The 19,622-nt window shown below is 34.4% G+C and overlaps 1 protein-coding gene across 42 annotated transcripts in view; it reads left to right on the top strand.

Annotated features, from left to right (window-relative positions):
• PTPRD (protein tyrosine phosphatase receptor type D) overlaps positions 1-19,622 on the top strand; it is a 1,159,824-nt gene that overhangs the window by 381,741 nt on the left and 758,461 nt on the right. The window lies entirely within an intron of this gene.

Below are 19,622 nucleotides of genomic sequence, written 5' to 3'. Positions count from 1 at the left end.
TAAGAATTAATACTTCTTAGTAAATCATTCTCAAATACTTAAGCAGCAACAGAAAACACTCCTAGATTACTTTGTTCCTTCCGGTGACTACTCTAGAAAAGACAATGAAAGAAGATTAATTATTCTTAGGAAAAACAAATAGTATGTGTTTAATATCTATTAATCACTGAGTTGCTCCTTTATCTATACCTGAAATAGTTGTTTTCTCTGTAGTACTTAGAAAGTTGCTTCTTATCATGAAAAAAAAATTCATAGACCTAATATACAATTTGCATCTCGCTCTCTCTCACACATGGCATACTTAGTGAGCTTTAAATGGAAACATTTTTCTCTCCAATTTTTGTATTGCTTTACTTTCTATTGTTTTGTTTTATATAGTTTTGCTTTATCTCAATAACAGGTTCAGATGCCAGAGACTCAATGGCATAGCTTGAGCAGAAATATCTTAACTGCTTGATATGGAGGGAATGGCCAACAGCAAGTTGTTGGTGGTTTTTATTTTTTTAAGTAAAGAACCCATCGTTCTGTTATTCAACAGCAAAATTTGTGTAATGTTTGTAATATGGACAACTACTACTACCATGCTGCATTATAATGCTGGCTGCTAATACTTATTTCTATATGTTAAAGATACCAAAAAGTCTGTTTGGAAAAAGTAAATTTACTATAATCCTGAAGTTTAACAGAGAAGATGAGCACACTTGAAATTTTGCCTTTGGTTTGGTGAATTTAGGACTTGGATTTAGAGCAAAGACTAAACCCAGTCCCTAAAGAAACAGAAGTTCTCTAGACAGGAAAATGAGTCTTGTTTCACTGCACACACAGAAAAAGATGCAAAGGGGCAAAGGAATGAGCAATACTGGGAAAAGATCATCTGCGCTAACTCCTGGGAGAATCTTTCATTTTTCTTTTTCCCCAAATTTAAAAGCAATCTCCTAAAGCCACAGAAATCACTTGAGGTATATCTTCAATTCATTTCAATAGTCACAGTTCCATTCCATTCAGCACAGTGGTATTCATTTTCATCACCTCACTGCTTGAACATAAATCTTTATTACCTCAATTAATGAGTTTCATTTTTCCTTTCCTTTGATGTGTTTTGTGAGAATACAGTATACTTTCAGAGACATCTGGCATACGATGCTCAATATTGTAGCTACACTGATTTCAGGCAACTGAGTTATTTGTATCATACTCAATAAATAAACGCATTTTTATTCTGGAGCTGTTTTTCAGTGCTCCAAGTTGTATCGTGATAATGCCACTAGATGGTCAGAAATAATTTTTTAATGGGAAGAAACAAGACAAGAAGAGAAAATGCCATTTTCTAGCCTTAAAGATGGTATGTGGCAAAATATAATGAATCATTCACATGAAGTGTCTGAACAACACATTTAGAGATCAAATGGAGAACTGATATTTTCCTAAATTAGGATATTTTCGCACAGAAAACTATGCATGCAGTTGACTTCATATGGTTGCAAGCAGTACTAGCAATATACTTCTTACCAAATAGGAGAAAAAACGGATATTGAACAGTAAGATGTGAGTGTTATGTCCTACAACCAATATTTTTATTCAAAATGCAGTAAAATACTTTACAAATTCAAGATACAAACTGCTGCTCCATTCATAGAATCATACAAACATTTTAGATTAGAATTGCTAATGTTAAAATCTTAAAATCATCACATCCATTAACCTAGCACTGCCAATCCCACCACTAAACCATGTCCCTAAGCATCATGTTTGCTGATACTACCAGGTGAAAAACAGATTCCCCAACTTACAGACTACTATTTCATGCCAGTAGAGGTGCCATTAGAACAAACATGTTCAGACCAAATTGAGATTACAGAGTAAAGCTGACATTACGTTAGCAGGAGTGCGATAATTTTTGCACAATTGTAGCTCACTGGATTAATCCTGGACTGCACTTAGATGCAAAGCACACTAACAAACTAACAAGTTTTTAATTACGTCTGTATAAATTCTTTGTATTTGCAAGGGTGCAAGGGTGATTATAAAAAAAAAATCTTAGCATATCAGAAACACAATGATGAACTTCCTTATGAAAATTAAGCCTTGTCTTTTTCTGGAGAAATAATAGGAAGGTCTTGTAAGTCTGAGGAAAGTAAAATTTATTTTTCAGCTGATTCTATATTGTTCTGTCAAATGACAAATCTTTATCATTAACTTTAAATATTTCTTAACCTGTCAGACTAATATTAAAGTCCCTTAAAAACTGATTTACAGATAATCTGGATCTTTGAAAAATGTCTAAATTATAGTGTTTGGAAAGAGGTATGTTTTCATTTTAGAAATTGTTTTGTTTATTGTTTTAAATCAAATTTTCAGAAATTTGAACACGCTGAAAAAACTCTAATTGTTGGTCTCTTAGGCATACACTCAGTGCTAATGGACGAATAACTACTCCTGTTGTTTCGATTAAGATTAGGGCAAGGATCAGTAGGGAGGGAATGCCTGCTGGCAGGAGGTGGCAGATTGGTTTTGCAGTCCTGTTAGGAGGGTGGCTAGTCATAGGGGGAAGGCTAGGGCTAAGTTGATAGATATCCCTTTACTATATGGATAAAAGCTATTTTTTATCATTAAATCAATCTAGATCACAAAAAATGTTATTACTAAGAGATTCCTAGAAATGCAGTATGTGCAAATAGACAGAAAATTCTCTCTTCTAACTTTATTATTTTTCTGATATAACTAAATCATTGTCCAAAGTCAACTAAACATTTTTTAAAAGTTGGATTAGGAAACCACATCACCCATTTCTTTTCTCTGAATTGCCAGCAGAACTATTTGGCTGCAAAGGAGAATAACTATGTTCTTTTTTGCAAGTAAAGGTTGAAGTTGTCAATTCAATTTTATTATGCAATAACACAGTTAATTAAAAAAATTAAACAATTATATATTAAAATTTTGTAATGTTTGAAATAATTTACAGATTACTGGTTTCATTCATGTCTTTATGAAACTGCCTGTTTCAAAGAAACATAACAAAAATAATGTTACATTGATGACTTTCAGATTAATATTTTTTGAAAAGTCTTGTATGCTAAAATAAACTTCCAGAAAAAGAATCAGAAATAGAATTGAGGAAATTTCTGGATTCTTTCACAGTTTTATATGTTACATGTTCCTTAATTAAACAATTTGCTAATATTTTAGTCCTTTCTATTGATTTTAGTCAAAATAATAGTAAACTGTAAATGGTATTTCTAAGTGAAAACAAAAGATACAAGAGAACACTTCAACCTGAAATGTGCTAAAAACTGAGTAAAACACATCTACATTCCACCTAAATATTAAAGAATAAATAAAAGTACATGTATACAAACTGAGAACAATTTTACACTCTCATAAAATGACTATGCAGCATATGGCTTAAATTAGTGGCAAAAAAAAAAAACTAGGTAGAAAAACACCAGTCTACATATATGTTCTTGCCTTTCAATAATTCTTTTTTCTCCTTGAGTGTTTAAAAGTCACTAAGAAATCCTAGCCCTTTATTATATTAAGGTCCTGAAAAATTAGCAAGGCTTTTGATTTAGATACTTTAATGTCTGTTCATTTCACTGGCAAAAGTAAAGTTTGTTAGTCATTCTAAAGACTAACAATTTACACAATTTACAAAGATTACATGGCCCATGGGATCTCAGCAGATAACCTCACTTTTTTTTTTTTTTTTTTTACACAAAATAGCACAAGATAAATGAAAAGAGTATAAAATTATCAGGCCACTTATATTTTCTGAAAATAACAAGTGAATGTCCCAGAGAGCAAATCCAACCAATAGTGTCCAGGTATTTAGAGTGGGAATAGCCAGTATTTTCAGCTGTGGCATGGAAACCTACCTTTCTGAAAAGACAAAGGTAATTATCTCAGTGTATTAACTAACTGGAACAAGTACCTAAAAGCTTTGAAATATATGTCAGGAAACTCAGTGCAAGGTTTTAAAACTGTAGTATTTTTGTAAAATGTAAGTTTAGGGGCCTATAGATAGTTACTATTGCTCTAGGATATAGGATTTTATAATTACATCATGAATAATGTATCTCCTGCACAGCTTCCTTTTACATATGATCTGCTGCTGTCCACATAAGAATCCTAGTCATCTTTCAAACTGATCAATGCACCAATTTCTTAGTTTCATCAGGAGAGATGAGATGGCAGCAGTGAAACTAGCTCAAGAATATCTACTAAAGTTACATGTCAAGTGTTACTAAATTCATTATACATATCATGTTTCAGCTGTATAAAAATCCATCTATTGTCAAATGTCTTAGGCCTCTTTCTCAAAGGGCTGTTTTCACTTTGCAGCCTTTATCACACAATCACTTTGTAAAAATAAGAAAAAAGTAATACATTTGGGTTTGATCTTTCTCAGTTTTGCAATTTAAGTCCAAGTTATAAGCTTGGGTACAAGATTAATCTCAGCTTTTACAGTTATGATGGCTACACAGAGTTTCTGTTAATTGTTTCATTATTTACCTTACCACATTGCAGAGGATTGACAGTGGGATGGCAGTAATGTGTAATTCAGTGTGGATCAACTGTTGGTACTAAAAGTAAATTTCTGAGTTAACAAACTGAAACTATTGGCATTTAATGCAATTACCATTTTCATTCTTACAGTGTCAAGACAGATGTAGAGAAAAACCATGACAAAAAATTTTTTTCCTCTTGTACACAATTCATGTCTGAGGTCAGTAAATGAGAGGTGGAGTAGCTTCCCTCAGATGGCTTCCGTGTCGTGTCTGGAAGAGGGAGATGTTGCAGCATTGTGTGGTCCTTGAGGCCAGCGGTCAGGTGCTTGTCTGCAGCAGAAGTTACTACTCTTCGCTCACTCTTTCCTTTTCTTAATATTCAGAACATTGTTACTGAAATGTGTTCTGACGTTTCCTGTTGTTAGTTAGGACCAAAACTCTAGTTCCATAGATTTTACACAGATGGAAATATCTCTGAAATTTGGATATGAGGAAGTCAGATGAAAAATTCAAATGCTTTTATCTGGATAAAAATCTTTCCCTGACATACTTGAAGGCCTGCAGCTGAGTTTCCATGTTCAAAGCACATTAAAAGATAAATAATTAGTAATGTATTATGAAGAAAAGTAAGATATTATAGTTATTGTCCAAACAGTAGTGTTTCAATCTGTAATATGGCAAAAACAGGAAGAAGGCAAAGTGAAGTAAATGTAAAAGTTCTCTCTTAATGATGATGTTTGTAAGTACCATAGCATATGCTTTAGTAGATCCCACAGAAGATAAATATGCTTATTTTAAGTACTGTGCTGTTTTGCAGATTTTTTTGTAAGTTTTTTTTTATTATTCTAGTGTTGTTTTAAAAAAGAAGGAAATACTAAGAGCACAATGCCTGAAATAATCATCAGATAAAATTAATTTGATACAGTTATCAAATTAACACAATGAGACACACAAAATGTGGTATTTTGCCTCAGCCAAAGAGATAAACATTTTACATTATGCAATGTAAACAGTATTATTTTCATGTAGTGGAGAATTTTTCTGAGTCATTCTGTTATTGTGGATCAGACAGTGAAATTTTTTATTTCCCAGCATTAGTGTTTCTGTATGTTTACTCATGAATGGCTTCTAAATGGTTTGTTTTGCCAGTCTTGTATTACTAAGGAAGACTATTTTCAAACACTTCATTCTGTGTGTGATTTGAAACTCGATCCCAAGGAAAAAAAAAAGACAACACTAATCAAATAGTAAAAAAACCCCATGACATAATCTTCTATATTTTATAATCATAATGGCAGGAAGCTCAATATTTCTGCTCAAACAAAAAGGCTGGTATACATATTTACCTAAAGCCTTATGATGTTTGCAGTCAACTTTGCAGAAGACAACATTTATAAAACCTTTACAGAATCTGGCAGGTGCCATGGATTCTCCAGGGGATTAGTTTTATTCAGATATTGTCTTTCATTTGAACTTCAAACATTTTTTCTTTTTTTTTTTAGATTTTTTTAATAAGTTTTGGAAATTAAAACCTTTTCTATTTCTGTCATTAAAATACCTACTTTGAATTTACTTATGGGAAATAAATCCCAGTAAAGCTAAAGACCACTGCAATTTTTAAGAGAGGAAGAAAAGACAAAGAGGTGTAAATGTAGTTTGAATCAACGAATTAACTAAAAACATTAACTAAATGCCATGGGGTTTTTCTTTACATTTCTTTTTGCCCTGAATGAATAAAAAGCAGGTATTTTCTAGTATTTCTATTTTTCAATATCTAGTCCTACAGAGACCATATTTGTCGTTATCTTATTTTTGTTATCATATTTCTAGAGTCCCATACCTTCTGGATGATTTTCTCACACGCAGCTCTTCACAGCAGTGTTGCTCCTGCTTCTTTGTCAGGGCTCCTCCAATGCCCTCCCTGACCACCCAGCCCACCCCCTTTTATCCCAGTTATCTTCACTAGCCACAGCTGCTGCCCAATTAAGGACATCACAGCTGCAGCCCATTTAGAACAACTAGGACTGGGGCAAGGCCACTTATACAATACATAGATTTTACTGAGACTCATAGGCTACTTATACAATACATATATTTTACTATGGCTCAAAGGCCACCTATACAATACATACTAAGATTCAATGGCCACCTATATTTCCCCCTTTTCTTTTAACAATTTTACAATTAAAATACACATAACCCACCATTACTCAAAGCTCCTTGAATCAAAGGCCATGTTTCTCAGCTCCTGGCTGTCACAGCTCCTCAACTCAAAGACCATGTTTCTTCACAGCTCTTGGCTGTCTTAACCTCCATGGCTCTCAGGCTGTCACATCTTCCACAGCTCTTCAGGCTGCATATTCCTCCACAGCTCTCAGGCTGCCACAGCTCTCAGGCTGCATATCTCCACCACGTCGGGGTCACCACTTGTTTTTATCTTATTGTTGTTATCATATTTCTAGAGTCCCGCATCTTCTGGGCAGTTTTCTCACAGCTGCAGCCCATTTAGAACAATTAGGATTGGGGCAAGGCCACTTATACAATACATATATTTTACTGAGACTCATAGGCCACTTATACAATACATATATTGTACTATGGCTGAAAGGCCACCTACACAATACATACTAAGATTCAATGGCCACCTATACATATTATATTACAAAACCACAAAATATTGTGTTTAATAAGACATAATATTAGCAAGAAAAATCAGTTAAGGATTTCATTCTGAAAGTGAAAATTAAGATATGAGGGGGATACTTAACTGATATTGTTTCTTTGTGTAGCCCCACTACTAGGTGAAACATGCAGATCCTACCTTCGCAGATTCTGCATTTTGGAAAAAACACAAAATGGTGTTCAGAAAGAGGGTCATTAGAAAGATACTTCTAAATTGTCGTTCTTTTGTGTTGTTTGTATGTAGAGAATGTTTTTAATTCAATAGTACATATTAATTTAAGGATAATGCAAAAATAAAATGGAAAAAATCTTTAAAGTATCAGAATTCAGGCTCTCAGAAGATGTCTAGTATTTTGAGAACCAGGATTATATGTTATTTATTTTTTAACTGAAAAGCTCTCTCTTTCTCTTAGTTTCTGAAAGGGAAGACTTACAAGGATCTTCCATCCTCTCTGGTTTACCATAATTCTCTTGGGTACTAAATGAAAAGGATGTCAGCAGATTTTTTTGCCCACTTTTATTTTCCCAGAGCAGATAAGAATGTCCTCAGAACCTGGTCCCTCTGACAGCTGAATAGGAGTGTGTCCACCTCTTTACTTGTTTGTCATTCACTCTAGGACTCTTTGATAAATGAGACTTGGGTCCTTTCAGCAAGGCTTTTATCTGTTTTCTACTGAACCATAGACCTGCAGATCAGTCCCATAAATTTCCACACTGCTAAATTTTCCAGTTAAATCCTTCTCACCCAGCAGACCACTGGAATGCTTTTTCTGGTGGATTCCTCTGTGCTAGTCCTGCTTCTGACTGTTTCTACTTAGGGGCTTAAAACCACTTTTTTTTCATTTATTATAAGCATTGCTGGCAAAGAAACTCTGCAGTACACTTGCAAGTACAGAAGAATGTCCTCTCAGGGAGTTGAGCTTTTAGAGGAATGAGGGGAAAGTGAAATATCCAAACAAAAACAAAAACACTTGTTTCAACTTACAGGTAGAAACTATTTTATTTTTTAAAATAGTGAATTATTAATATAAATGCATTTTTTTCCTCTCAGGAAATTCTCTTTTTTCTTGTAAATTTCTATTCTACTTCAATGAAGTAGGATTTATAATTCTAACTACGTTAGCAAAACGATGCGTCATGACTTTGCTGCATTTTAGAGGGCTATGCTAATACTCATCTTATACAAAGGACTTGAAATGTTGTTGAAATATTAAAATTTTTACCATTATAAAGGACTACCTGTAGATCTTAAAGCATAAAAGGGAGAGAATTACTGACCTACGGCCAAATGTAATTATTTCAAAATTTTATCTGTCAGAAACAATAACATCTGTATTTAAGGAATAAACCACTACCATTTGGGATCCTGTACAAATCTGGGAAACCTAATTTGGATTGCCATTATATGAAACAGAATATTAAGGGCTATTTCAGATTACCGTTCAAGGGCTGCTGAGGAATACATTTGGTGCAGGTAGCTCAGTTTGCAAGCTGCTGACTGAGCCGCAGGTTCAGCTCTGGCGGCTGGGAGCTCCAGGCAAGAGGAGGTCAGTGAGCTGCTGACCCTTTGCACAAAAAGATGTGCAGGGGCTTCTGGCACCATCCAGGTGACTGGACACTCAGAGACGTGGCAGAGGCAGAGGTGACTGGACACTCAGCTGGAAGAGCGAGACCTCCATTGCACAGACTGGGGTATGAAGGGATTCCTTTTCTCAGAGTGCCTCCCAGCAGGCACCCAGCTCAAGCTGCTATTTTGTTATTTTGCCATAATTAAAATATTTTAGGGATCTGGACACCTTAGACTCTTCTATAGGAAGCCTGGGGTTGAGCTGGTGTGGAAACCCAGTCTGACTGTGTGAGGAGTGGGGTGTAGCTGTGGAGTAGTCCCAGCTCAGGAGTGTGAGACAGACTGCCAGAGTAATTCCTGGATGGATGGGCAGGGAAATGTCCTTAACATGACAACCCCTCATCAGCCTTTCCCTCCATACTGCAAAAGCACACATGATTGTAGGTTATTACCAGGTTAGTTTAGTCCTCTTATAGTCTACAGAAGCATAGAAGACTTTGAAGAAATAAATAATGGAGGAAAATTTTTTGTGCCTAGGAGTTCACTATAAAATACAGAAATAAGAGACAATGTAATGGAATGTGAACATTCATCTCTTACTTACAGAAACAGTTAATAAAATGGAAGATTTTTTTTTTTTTTTAAATTCAAAGAGAGAGTTTTGGTTTTTTTGACACCACTTAAAATTTAAGTTCCTCCTAGAATATTATCTTCACTTTTGAGCTATTCAACAATGGAGGGTAGGAACTGAGTGGAAAAGATTCCACAGTTTATTTTTTTGTGTTATATAATCTTATACTGTTGGTGGAATTCAAAGAGAATGATGGTACATAATATACACTAGAATATATTTTTGCTCTTTTTGTTAATTTTCCTGCATGCTGTAAGACTTGTGTTAACGGTTCACTGTTGTGCAAGAATTTTTTTCAGATGTACTTAAAAGAGCAACTTTACAGAATCTGGAGAAATTCTCTTATCTATAAAACCAGAAATATTTCAAAGCATGCTGTGTAATTAAGCATGATCTTCCCTACCTGTGTAAAAATCCTAAATCAAACTGTGTTTTTCCAAGGCATTTCTCCAAGAACTTTAGAACATTTCCAAGTCTTACTTATATCTAATTATTCACCAATTGGTGTGGAATTTCCTATTTTTCTTCTTATTTCCCTTTGTTTTTCCTTGTTAAAGATTGCTCAGATCTAGAAAATACCCTCCTTTTTACTCCTAAAAGTAATGGTGGAATTCAGGTGTAGGAACTTGAGATAGATCAAAATTCAGAGACAAAATAGAAAATATTTAATAAGACATTTTGTCTGTTTAATTCAGTCTGTAAATTAGAGGAGGTTTTGCAGTGTTGTCTGCAAATTTATCTATAGTTACAGCAATCTTTGTAACATGATTTCTGATCTAGCACTTGTGTTAGTGTGAAAGTTTGTGCATGACATTTATACAAAAAGATCAATCTTAGAGATCTAAGTGAACATGAGGAAGAAAATGAAAGTGGAAAATGGACTTGGTTATATTATTTGCTCAATTAATAGCTGCATTCATTTCTGAACCACAGTATTTTTCTTTTCTTTAAACTGATTCTACTTCAAAGTAAAATTTAAAGAAATATAATGTGTAAAAAAGCTCTTTAATGAGTGAACAAAAGGAAAGTCTAACTTCTGAGTTTTCTTTACAGCCACATGCAGTCAGATATGGAATAGGCTTGCTGAATTATATTCTTCAGCATTATTCAAAGCATACTAGTCCCTGGATTGCTATGACCAACAGCATTACTGAGCAGTAACATTAATTCATTAATTTCTTTAAAATTAGTTTAATTGTAAACAATGTCTGATTTGTTATTGATTTTTTTTTGAAAGATGTGCATAGTTCAGCTAATCTATACTTCACGTTGTACCTTTTATTACTGCATTTAATTTCCTGTTTTGGTCAGACGTTGAGATGTTTCATATCCTTCTTCCTTTTTGAATGCCTTTTTAGGAATATTTTTCTCTTACTAATCAGGCAAAAGTTTTCATTTCAACTCTTCCAAGAAATCCTAATACAAAGTTCTACAGAATTTTAAAAATTAATATAATCAAGAACAATCTTCTGATTTAGGCCTGCCAAACCGATTGTGGGGGAACTTCCCTTGTTGTAAGAGGCTTTCCCACTTGAATGTTTGTGGGAAATGAAGGTGATAACATGGAAATCAGTTATTTGCAGAACACTGACAGATAAACTGACAGATAAACTGACAGATAAACTGACAGATACTTTCCAGTTTTTAAAAATTTTTCATTGTTTTTTGATAATCAGCTGATGTCACTTTAACTTTTTTGCCATTAATTGAGAAAAGAGAATTCAAACAAGGTTTAAAAATCTTCTGTGAGGAGGGGGAAAGGACAGATAAGAAAAGCAAACATTCCTGCATGGACCATTTATTATAAGTGGTGTGAAGTTGTTTTGAATTATGCAAGGCTGAGTCTGTCTTAGGGCACTGAACATGAAAATTCCCTTAATGACTCAAATGCCCAAGAGCTACAACATTAGATTTCTCAGAGCAGTGAAGGAAATCTCGTGGTTGGTGTAATATGCCATATTTCTTCAAACAGCCACTATATTAAGAATTTTCAGAGGAGAACAATGAGCAGAATATGTGAATAATTCTGAGAATAAAATAAAGGTGTTATATGTAATATTGCACTACAATGGGAAATTGCCCACATTAGATAATAATCTAGTGATAAAATGTGGAAGAAATAAATGTCAGGGACAATATAACACACTGGGATCCTTTCACAAAAGAAACCCAGATCATTGCATTAAATGTAGAGTATTAGGAATAGAGATTAATGTATTAATTTTTGGTTGTTGATTTTGTCAATGGAAATCATGACAATTATCTAAGCCTGTGCATCTAGGGGGCAAAAAAGGCAAATTAAACTAAATATTATTCAAGAAATAATGCACAGGTTTAGTAATTTCACAATATGATATTTTGCTGTATGAATTTTTATCCCAGGAAATAATTTAGATTGCATTGCTTTTATGTTTGCGCAGTTTATACTACAAGCTTTAAGGTCTGAATAAAACCTTCTATTTTATTGAAATAAACAATTAATTATCTCTGTGCTTGCACAAGACTATCAGAATTTAATAAGGCCTTTCATTTATACAAAAGGTAAAATCAGAATCAGACAAGGAGTGAGAAATTTTATTTTATTATTACATATAATGGAATGAATGCTCTGAATGTAAAAATTACCTTAACAAGTACATATTAGATATGCTGATACAAAATATTATCTCTAATATTAATACTTCTGATATCTCAGTTTCATCATATAAAGTGTTCTGTCACTTTATATGTTGCTATACTACCTTGTCTTCTTTCTTAAATTCGATGTAATGAAGGTTTTAAAAATCAGAATCAGTTGTTGTCCTAGGAAATATATAGTACATCAAAAGTTTTATAGGGGTTTAAAAAATTGCCTAAATGTGTGTTTGTATATCACCCCATACTAAGGACCTTTTAAAATTATTATTAGGTTGCATAGCTTCTAAATGTTTTACTTCCTATGATGTGAATTGTTAAAATTTTTTTCACCTTAGATTTTTATCTTGGGTTTGAAAGTAGAAATCAAACTTCTTTAGATGGTCTTTAGGATCCCTTCCAGTATAAACCAATCTATGAGTCTCTGGTTCTCTGGAATTTGCTACTAGTTTACGCTCATACAGATCAAGCTATTATGGTGGAGATATATCTGGACTAAATCTATATGACATATTTGGTATAACAGAACAAGATGGAAATTGAGGGAAACGTGAACTTTCTATGCGTTTCCTTTACTTTCCATATTTGCAAGGTTCACCCTGATTTAACTGACTTCATTTTCATTGATTTCTTTGATATGATAAAGGTTTTGCTGTGCCACTTAGAGGAAAACAATAGTTTTAAAAAGCCTTCTGTAATTGCATTGTAATTGCATTAAAAGTCATAATATGTTTTAGTGCTCATAAGTTATTAGGCCAGCCTGAGTATATGCATCTTTTAGGTCAGGTTATTCAGTTGTGAAAACATAAATCCTAGTTTTGTTCTAGAATGCCTCCTTAAAATGAGTATGTAGATAATTCAGTCCCTAAGAAATAGCATTGCTGAAAAAGATGCAGACAGGAACTCTGTTTCTGTATCAGTCAGAGTTTGAAGATCTACTTCAAAGGCATCGCAATACCAGAGCACTTTGTGCAACAACTGAATGTAGCCACTCACAAGGTAAAATTGAACATTATCCCTCACCAACTTTGTCCTCCTCCTTTGGAGTGGAGGAGCATGTATAACAGTACTCCTGGAAGAAAGCTGAAGATGGTCAATTGCCCATTTTCATGTCAAAGTGCTGGCTTACTTACTCCTTGATGTAATTCAAGAGCAATAAACTCCAAAGTTCTGTTCTACTTAGATTGTTTTCTATCATTTTTTTATGTAAATATTTGCACTGGCATGAAGGCACTCTTTCAGAAATAAAAGGTACAAACTTGGTTACTAAAGGAAGAGGAGGAAATTTTCACTGAATAAAGGATTGGCTAAGAAATTAAAATTTTATTTTGAAAGGTAAAATGAATTAATGTTTTTACAGCTTACGCAGGCAGGAAGATTTAATAGAATTATTTCTTGCATGAGGCAAAATGCAATACTTTTTGAGAACTCTCTGAAAACTCACATCCACAGCAATGTCTTCAGACTCTTCTGAGTGTAAAAGGGTGCACAAGCACACCGGTACTGTATCCATTAGTTTAGGAGAAATTTTTTGGAATTGAAAAAAGTGATTATGACCTTTTTTTCACTGGTGTTAGCCTGAAGACTATATTCACACTCTTCAAAGTAATGAAGAGGGAATTTTTGGCAGCTAAAGGCTCCCAGAAGGATTTTGGTCTTGCCGACTCTGGTCCACTTTTAATTGTTCTCATGTATATTTCTGCTTTTTGTTTTATCTCTTAGTGCGGTTGACAGGAAAATCATGATTGGTTCTGTCTGGATAGACTTTCTGTATCTCGTTTGTGCATATGTGTTACGTATGGGTGATGGAAAAAGAATATGCATAATCTCAGATTTACTTACATTCATAACCACTATTGATGTGTTGTACTGTGCAGCATGTAATTATTTTTGGCATATTTTCACTAACTGTCACAAATGACTGATTTATCTTTTGTTTGTCCCCCAGTCCAACTGATCTTATCACATAAATTCGCCCTTGCCTATTGAGGCATTACTGTGGTTACCATCTCCCAGCTGGAGGGCAAAAACATGGCAAAAACCTGATAATTCTAATTGTTTACCATGCATTAAAACACTTATTTCTTACATCACAGAGAGAAATTAAGTGGTGGGTGATGCTGTGCGTGATGCACCGCAGGATATTACTGGTCCTCCTGGCTGCCAGGGCACACAGTTCATCACTTGTTAGGCTGTTCAGAACACTCTTGTCTTTTGGATTAAGATATTATATGGTGATATTCTGTATTAGGAATGATAACAAAAAAAAAGGGACAGAAATTGCCAACAATTTTTTAATAATATACTCTCCACAATGTTCCACTTTCAACTCACCAGAAGCTTTTGTGAATCAGCTTTGAACTCTGAGTTGCTTGTTTATCAGTCTGTAATGAGATGTCTTTAGATAGATGCACCCTTTTTTCCATTTATGTTCTTTAAATGTATATTTTATTTTATTAACTTAAATGAAAAAAAAAACCTGGAAGTAATTTTGTGCAATGTTAAAAACCAAGAACATAGAAAACACTACTAAACTGAAACCACAAAAAGCCCCAAAACAAGGAAAGTAATTGATTTGACACAACTGAGGTGGGCATAATCACCTGGAATGGAAGGGAGCTGAAAAAAAATTGCTAAAAATAAAAATTAGTCATTCACCTCTTAGATTGGATCTAATTCAAGTTAGAAGTTTCCAATTAAACAGGTATGGTCTTACACTACTTTGTATATAAACACACTTACAGCAGGTGTCTAAGTAAGCTGTCTCAAGGAAACAACACAAAAACAAGAAAATCTACAAGAAAATAATATATTTAAAATAATTGTCCATATTCTTGATAAAAGAGATGGTGGCGCTCTTAACTGGGTTGTCAGCTTCTTATACTATAGCAAGTGAAGGCTAGCCCTCCTGGAACTCTCGTTACAAAAAATTCAAAAATATTTACCTTTTATTTATGTGATTCTAAGTAAACAGTTATCACAGAAGCAAGGCGTAGAACTGTAGTACTTTAAAAGTCAATACCAAAATTCAGTACAATAATTCTGAAGATTATCGACACGTTCTTCCACTTTAAGATTTCTCCTCCATTATAGCCCATTTTATTCAGAAATATAAACCCCATTTTATATGCAGCATACACTCATAAAAGTTGCTGCAAGATGTTTCTGCCTCTAGCTAGCTGAAGCCTGAAGAAATTTGACACTGACAGGTTCTGAGCTTTTAAGATTTTGTTTGGATTAAGGAGTTTGTTTAGTCAGAAAATCATTAAGAAAAATACTAAAAATGGAGCATTGAAATAAACTGGGATAAAGAAAAGAAGAAAAAAAAAGAGAGATAACAAAAAAAAGAGACCAAGACAACTGTCAACAACAAGAGTTGTTTTTTAATTTCCATCTTTCTGATGTCTCTTTGCAATGGATGATTTGGGAATGAACATCTGAGTTTATAGTATCAGTCAATATTATATATGATTCCTTTGTGTTTTTCATTTTTGTGCTGAGATAAATAGCTCTAGGAAATGAAAGCTCCTGGGGCAGTTGGCTTCTTGAAAAGCAGCTCAACTGCTGGCCCTCTGGTACGGACTTTTTTTCATTATGCTTGCAAGGTTTCTAAATGGGTGACTGTGGTTAATCTTTTACACATCCTGCACAGCCTATGCAAAACTGGCAAGGCCCACGAAGGCCTCAGCTGTAATGTGCTTTGCACAGCACTCAGCAGGTCTGGATCAGCATGTGTACTTGCAAATGGTGAACAGCCATACAGCAAGATACTTGTGATGCACAATTCCAGACATATTTCAGGTGTAATCTTGGTATCTATTTCCAGTCATAGTCGAGAGAATTTTCAAGGACCAACAAGTCAACAATGCCGCAGTGAAGGGAACTGCGAACTTTCAGCATGGGCCTTAGCCTCTAGTGTGTGTCACTTAATTTGGCCTTTTCTGTTAACTCCTGCATCCTCTCCCCACTTCTGACCTGAAGAAGCCATTCAGTTAAGAATTTCAAAGCTGTTGTTATTCACATTTTAGGAAGTCTTCTTGTTCCGCCAAGACTGTGTAGACAATAACTATTTTGGTTAGTGGAAGCTCTGACAGCAGGTATGTCCCATTACTTGTGAATAGCATCTTTTATGTAAATCTGTTTGTCCAATGATTCAAAAACACTTGTGTCAGCACAGTAGATGGGGGACATTAATCATGTCATAGAGGCAGGAATATTTATCTCTGGGTAGTCACAAAAAGAAGTTCCTTGAATCAGTTTTGCTACCAGAGGAAGTGCTGAGATAACTATGCCCTAAAAGGACATGTCTTAGTGCAGTCTATTACAATCAGTCATAAGTAGTCCAGACACCAGATGTCTAACTCTGTTTAAGCTAATGACTGAAAATACTATGATTTTTTTTGAGCTAGTGAAAATGTCAAGCATATATGAATTAAATGCAGGTGAAATGTATCACTGTACTTGGGGTCATTCAAAGGTTGTACTAATTTTATTGTTTCATCATTCTCAAGATCTTAATCAGAGCCAACATAGAAGCCTGTGGCTTCACGTTCACATTTTGGTGTCTACCACCTGCTGGTTTTGTGCTTCAAAACCCTCTGAAATTTCTCATCACAGAAATGTGAATTATTCTTCCTTTGTTCTATTAGTAAAAGTAATACAGATCTATAACACACTACTTAATTACATTACAAAGGTCCTAACCTTTGAGTAAAAAATTATTTTGGATCTTCAATAAAGGAAACAGAATTTATGCAGTATTTTGACCTCTGTTTTGCTCATTCATATTTGCAGATCTAGCAAATATGAGAGGATTTGAGACTCAGCTCTTCTGTCACAACCGGATTATAGTGATGTTGCTGTACTGCCAATACTTGATTCCTGGTGCTTAAAGTTCATAAAATCAGCTCTCAAATGTGTGCTGTGATGAAACAGTCAATGCTTGTTTCTGATTTTTTGCATTGGTGGACTCTAAGCTGACAAATAGAGATAAAGATTCTGAAGTCCAGGACTGCCCAGATACAAAAGTTACATCTACCAAGTATGAATATAGCACTCCAAGACAGACATCCACATAGCATAAAGCAGCTTAAGGACCTGATGCATTGCCTAGCTCTAGCATTTCTATGTATTATCACATACAATTTCACTAGATGAATAACAAACCTAAATGGAATGGTCACATTTCTATTTTACCCAGCTTGAATTATTTTTTTTATATTAATACATGTTACTATAAAGTTGTCTAGATCCCTTTTGTGTGTGCTGTGTTTTATAGGTTAATATAGCTAAATTCCATTGATCACAGCAAGTAGGAAATTACTAAATACAAGGTTTGGGATTTTAATTTTCACTGAATTTGCCTTATGTGGAATCTGGATTATAACACCTCTTCCTGGAACAGGGAAGATATCCTTTTGTCTCAGATTGCATTTTCAAATTGCCGTTAATTAATTTTGACAACTGAAGATTCATCTACAGGAACAACTCAAATCCAAACCAAACAAACTCAAACCTTTCATTCTTCAACAAATGGGTGTTCCTGCCTATAGCTTTGGGGGCTTTTTGTGTGTATCCTGGAATGTATACATTCTTCCCTGGGAGTGTTAAAAATTACAATATCAAGAAGTTCATGTGTTCTCATCTCTTTCTTATACATTAAACATCTGGTAATCCAAAAGAAATGGTTCATCATTGTAACAATAATTGTTTCCTCCCACTGTAATGCAAACAATCTTGTTCTCCTAATTATATACTAGATTTTCTGTTGCTTGCAAAGCCAAAAGATTTTTGCATAATTGTACCTACTTTCTATCCAAATAAAGGGGAACTTTTCTCTTATATGTAATTATCTATCAAAAGCTGCACACTCCTATAGTGTCCCCATTCCTTCTTCAGCTAAAAGCATTGGTCAATATATATGCAAATTATTTTTATTTTTATATAAGTATACATATATATGAATATATATATGTCTATATATTATGTCTATGTCTAAATATTATGTTATACACACATAATATACAGAATCAGAAAACTAGCAATTTTTTACCTAAAACAATCATGTGTATAGGCATAATTATATTTAGGATACATATAAAATCAGCAAAGTAACAATTAAATAGTTATGAGAAATACAGATTTTACTAGAACATTCTAAAAATAGTAAAATGCTTTCTATAAATCCTATAAATAGTATGTCTGAGCATTTTAATTTTTGAATATTGTATACAATATACTGTTAGAACAGAATATCCACATCAAGTATAATAGTTACCAGAGGCAGTGAAGTCCAGCCTTTGGAAAAATAAATTTTGGAAATTTTTTGAGACTTGCATTTTAAAACTTACCTTTCATATAATATGAATCTCAGCTTGATTGACACTATATATTTAAACTGTATATATGTTGTGTTTGGAGGTTCGTTCTTTGCTCAGGATGCTAGTTGCATTTTTGCCTTTTGAAAGTGTTGCAAAATATGAAAGTGCTTTTCACTAAGCACATCCATTTGCTATACCTAAGTGATATATTTTCTTTTTTTTTACTTACATAGAAGCAGCTAGAGACAAACTGAAGAAAAGGATCCTGAAATGTCAAATCATCGATTCCTGTATAAAGATGATCTTGCATTGTACAGAAAAGTCTTAACTGGCCACATGTATTTCCTTCTTGAACAATATAATATAGATGGCAGGATGTGTGTCATGGGTATAGTCTGCTGCCACCTTGGACTCTCAGAGAGCAGACTTTAGCCTGCTTAGCATACTGGCTGACAGAATCATTTGTGAGGCACTCCTGAGTCCAGAAAGGCCATTTTTCAAGAAATAATTCCTGAAGATGCAGGAGAAGGCCATCCCCATGTGCCAAAAGATGAGTTACCTGGGAGGAAGAGTAGCCTGGGTCTAACAGAGAGCTTTGCCTGGAACTCAGGGGAGAAAATGAGTGTATGACCTTTGGAGGAAGTGGCAGGTAACTCAGGAGGACAACATGTATGAGATTATGCAAGGAGCAAGTTAGAAGTGCTAAACCCCAACTAAAACTTCATATGACTACTGTTGTGAAAGATAATCAAAACTGCTTCTATAATTCTAGAACAAAATAAGGGCTAAAGAAAGTCTCCATCCATTATTTGATCTGAAGTGAAGCATACTGACAAAGCATGTGGAAAAGACTGGGGTACTAAATGCTTTTTTGCCCTGGTCTTTAATAGTCGCAGGAGTTGTCCCGGGGTACCCAGACCCCTGAGCTGGAAGACAGGGATAATGGGCAGGATGAAACCCCAGTAATCCTTGGGAAAATGGTCCATGGCCTGCTACACCACTTAGACAGATGCAAGTCAACAGGTCTGGATGGGATTCACCTAAATGTGTTGATAGAACTGAGAGAAGTACTCATTCAGCAACCCTCAGCAATTTATATTCTATACAAGCAGACTGATGCTGCTATAGCATATAATGAGTTAGGATTAGTTTCCAATATTTTATATATCTGAATCAATAAGTTTTCCTCTACAATGCACTTGTTAGAAATTAGAAAGCTCAGAAATAATCCATTTCTACATGTGTCATGCATCATCTCTTGAGCAGAAGTGAATGGCACTTCT

Source organism: Zonotrichia leucophrys, chromosome Z, assembly GCF_028769735.1.
Source record: "Zonotrichia leucophrys gambelii isolate GWCS_2022_RI chromosome Z, RI_Zleu_2.0, whole genome shotgun sequence".
Classification (NCBI taxonomy): domain Eukaryota; kingdom Metazoa; phylum Chordata; class Aves; order Passeriformes; family Passerellidae; genus Zonotrichia; species Zonotrichia leucophrys.
This window is presented reverse-complemented; position numbering and strand designations above follow the sequence as displayed.